This window comes from Leptidea sinapis, chromosome 16, assembly GCF_905404315.1.
Source record: "Leptidea sinapis chromosome 16, ilLepSina1.1, whole genome shotgun sequence".
NCBI lineage: Eukaryota > Metazoa > Arthropoda > Insecta > Lepidoptera > Pieridae > Leptidea > Leptidea sinapis.
Window position 1 is genome coordinate 2,003,351 of NC_066280.1, and position 3,861 is coordinate 2,007,211.

The 3,861-nt window shown below is 31.0% G+C and overlaps 1 long non-coding RNA gene across 1 annotated transcript; it reads left to right on the plus strand.

The window, feature by feature from the left end:
• Positions 1 to 670: 670 nt before the first annotated feature.
• LOC126968610 (uncharacterized) lies at positions 671 to 3,130 on the plus strand. Its single transcript, XR_007730257.1, has 3 exons — positions 671 to 1,020; positions 1,884 to 2,008; positions 3,032 to 3,130. It is a non-coding gene; the product is annotated as an uncharacterized LOC126968610 (long non-coding RNA).
• Positions 3,131 to 3,861: the final 731 nt, after the last annotated feature.

Genomic DNA, 3,861 nt, shown 5'->3' on the forward strand with positions numbered 1-3,861 from the left:
GATGTACGATAGCATATTATTATCGTACGCAGATTGTACGATAATTTCTATCATGATGCAAAATTTGAGAATTCATATTATTTCACTCATGCGTTGATAGTCTAAATCGCAGTAGCATGATTTTATTTTGTCCAATAAAATCTTGGGAAAATACCGGGAAATGCAAGTTCTCTATTCCTATAGGTCCTTACGATCCGCTCTACTAAGTTTCACCACTGCCGATACTGTAACTTTATCCAGCGCCTGCTGTACACGCTTTCTTATTGGTTAGTATAGGATCTACCAATGCGAACAAGAGAATATAAGTTTGATATTTTGATTATGTTCACACTTCATATGTATCGTATATTTTCGTGTAGAAAAGTTGGCAGTTATTTCGTTATATTATTATGATTATATGTCTGTATTCGCTCTGACAAACGGAATTATTCAAATTAAGTGAAGAAAGAAGTACTTGCATGCATATCAATATTACAATTTATATGATTTATTTATCTATAATAGACATTATCCTAAAAAATACGATAATTTCGATCCATGTACGATAATTTTTACTCCCCTGGTACGATAGTCAGTCCACTTCAAGTTGCTAACGCTGATGTAGTGTTTAAATTCTCTTTGGTTATTATTGACAGTTTCATTTAATGCTTTGTTTGTTTTGATATTTGAGTATTGGTATGGTGATTTTTTTTCAGGTATTTCAAATAAATTAGAAGCAAAACTTTGGTTTAACGATTATGTATAGTGAAGAAACAATAATGAACTACAAAAATGTGAATGGCTATTACTTGACTTTGAAGATAGAAGAGAATCATAGTTCTCCTAATTCACAGAGATATACTATATCATATAAAAATGAGAAAATTAGTAGCTCCTGGGGCATTGCATCCTTATTGCTAGCAATACTTTTTAATCTTGTGGCTGCAATTTATTTGAATATAACCCTAATTGGGGTTGGGGTTCTAATTGTTGTAGTGCTGACTCTGGTCTTCTCTTGGTTCACACACAGTGTTCAATATGGTAAGTTTAATAGAATATTTTGAAGAAGGTTTAGCTGTAATCTCTATGGTACTGGCAATATTTAAGTGACCACAATATACTGTGCTTTAATATATTGGTTACAAAGTACAACATTATCACTCACATTTTTAATTCTCTTTTATTATTTACAAAGCAGAATAGTGACAAGTATATATATTTTTTTAAATATAATTTTAGTAGATAATAATATAATGTAGGATGATTTCACTTATTGACAGTCAAAAACTACCAACCATTCCAAAAAGTATGAAGTCAAGAAACTCAGTGTGTTTTTTTTCCATAAAATATGGTTATATAATTATAGAATATAAACATAAATTAAATGTCATATTATGAATAAATAGTATGTTCACACTAAATCTAGTTGCAGGATACTGACTAGATTTAGTGTGTGTGTGGTTAGAATAGTTTTTTTTTATGAAAATAAGGGATGAGATGAGCAGGATGTTCAGCTGATGGTAATTGACATGCCCTGTCCTAACAATGCAGTGCCACTCAGGATTCTTGAAAAACCCAAAAATTCTGAGTGGCACTACATTGTGCTCATCACCTTGAGACATAAGATGTTAAGTCTCATTTGTCCAGTAATTTCACTTAGCTACAGCACCCTTCAGACCGAAACACAGTAATGTTTTCACATTACTGCTTCACGGCATAAATAGTGGTTCCCTTGTGGTATCCATAATCTAGCCGGCATCCTGTGCAAAGGAGCCTCCCCCTAGTATAACTAGTAAAATTAGACTTAATATCTTGCAACTTGTCCATTTAAAAAAAATTTAAAGCCATTGAATCATTTTATTTCTCTTACACTCACATTATGTTAACTGTATACTTTTTTCCAGAAAGCTTATTAGTCATACCAACTGTAGGTATTCAGAGTTCAGTCAAATACGTAGTAGGAAGAGTTGACAACTTTATACCATGGTCCAGTATTGATGATATTATTATCAATGAAGTTATTGAATTTGTAAGTTTGTTTCTTTTATTTTAGTGCTAGAGTATTAATTACCTTCGTAGCAAAATGTAAACTAAATGTTTACCATGCCAATACCTTTTTCAACTGCCAAGCAGGGTGCAAGATCGAATTATGGTTCGGTTTGAAGATCAACATAACTAAAGTCTACTAAAAGTAAGCCTAAACTCAACGCTTTTCAAATTCAAATATTTTAATCAAAATAGGATATAAAATCGCTTATTGGAAGTCAAATACTACCACCCATTCTAAAAAGGTATGCCTTCCTACTACCTGCTCAAACCTGAGACATCATTTATGTTATAGTAACCTTTACCACACAAATGTTTTTTAAACAATTGTTTTGAATTTCTTGAATTGGTATTTTAAAAAATTCAGTTATTTGTAATACTGAATCTACAATATGTTCGGAAAAAGTAGAGCTCGTAAGAACATACAAGAAACTGGCCACTCTTCGATCAATTCAACTCAATCAAATAGATTACTATACAATGGCTGTAATAGTATACATAATAATATACGACATTGTATGTTGCTGTATCCAATAAATTGTTCAAAGTAAATATCAGATGTTATTTCATATAAAGCACTGAAGTATAAACTGTCTAAATTTAAATGATCCTATATCATCTACTTGTAATAAAAATCGAATAAATATTAAAATCTTATGTCTGAAGGTGCCACTTAGAATTTCGTGTTGGTCAAGAATCATGTCTATTAAAATTAAAATGGGCAGTGTGTATCACTTATTCGTCACTAAATATGAAAAATATGCAATATTTCCTAATAAGAAAAAATAAAGAGAGTACTGGTCACAATGGTCAGATAGTGAGTAGCATCCATGTTAGTTGGCAACTAGAAGATTTAAAATGTGTCATAATGGATAACCTATCAAGCTTACATATTCTGTAGGAAATTTTATAACCTGTTTAATAGGATTTTTGAATTTCCCGAATATTATAAATGTCTCATTGATGTAATTTTCTTTTTTAATGTTTCTTTTTGTATTCATTCCAGAACAGAGTGCTGTATCATTTAACAATTCTAGTGAAAACTGTTAGTGATAATACTGGTAGTAAAGAAAAACATGATGTCAAACTTATAACGCTATTTAAGGCAAGTATTTAATTATCTATCCTAGAATTAGTATTAGGAGGTTCAAATATTAAATGGCCGTTTTGTACTGAATGTTTTTCGTAAGGTAAAATAGTATATTTTACCTTGATACCTGATATATATATATATATATATATCATCATCATCATCTCAGCCGGAAGACACACAGACAGTTCACTGCTGGACAAAGTCCTCCCCCAAACATCCAAACGATTGGTCTTACCCTGCTCTCATCCAACCTATTCGGTCGATCTTGAATACCTAACACCGCTACGTCTTTCAGTACGTGTTCACCATTCGAGGATATTACTACCATCATCTGTCCGTTGAGCATTATATATCTATATATATATATATCTATATATATATATATATATATATATATATATATATATATATATATATATATATATATATATAGATATATATAATCAAGTTCATTAAATATATGTACCTATGCCATCTTAAGATAAAGGTCATTCATGGTTTTGTTTTGAGTTCTACCACTCTGAGAACCTGGATGTAACAATATCTTCTAAAGAAGTTATACAAAATGCCTTAGTCTTCTTACATTCCCTAAAGTTGTTATTGTGAAATCCGTAATTCTGATCGGCATCGAAATAACACTCGTCACTTTGAGACACAAAATGCTAAGTCTTATTAGGTCACTAATTTCACTAGCTACGATGTCCTTTGAACAGAAACAAATGCAAAGAAGCCTTTCACAAATA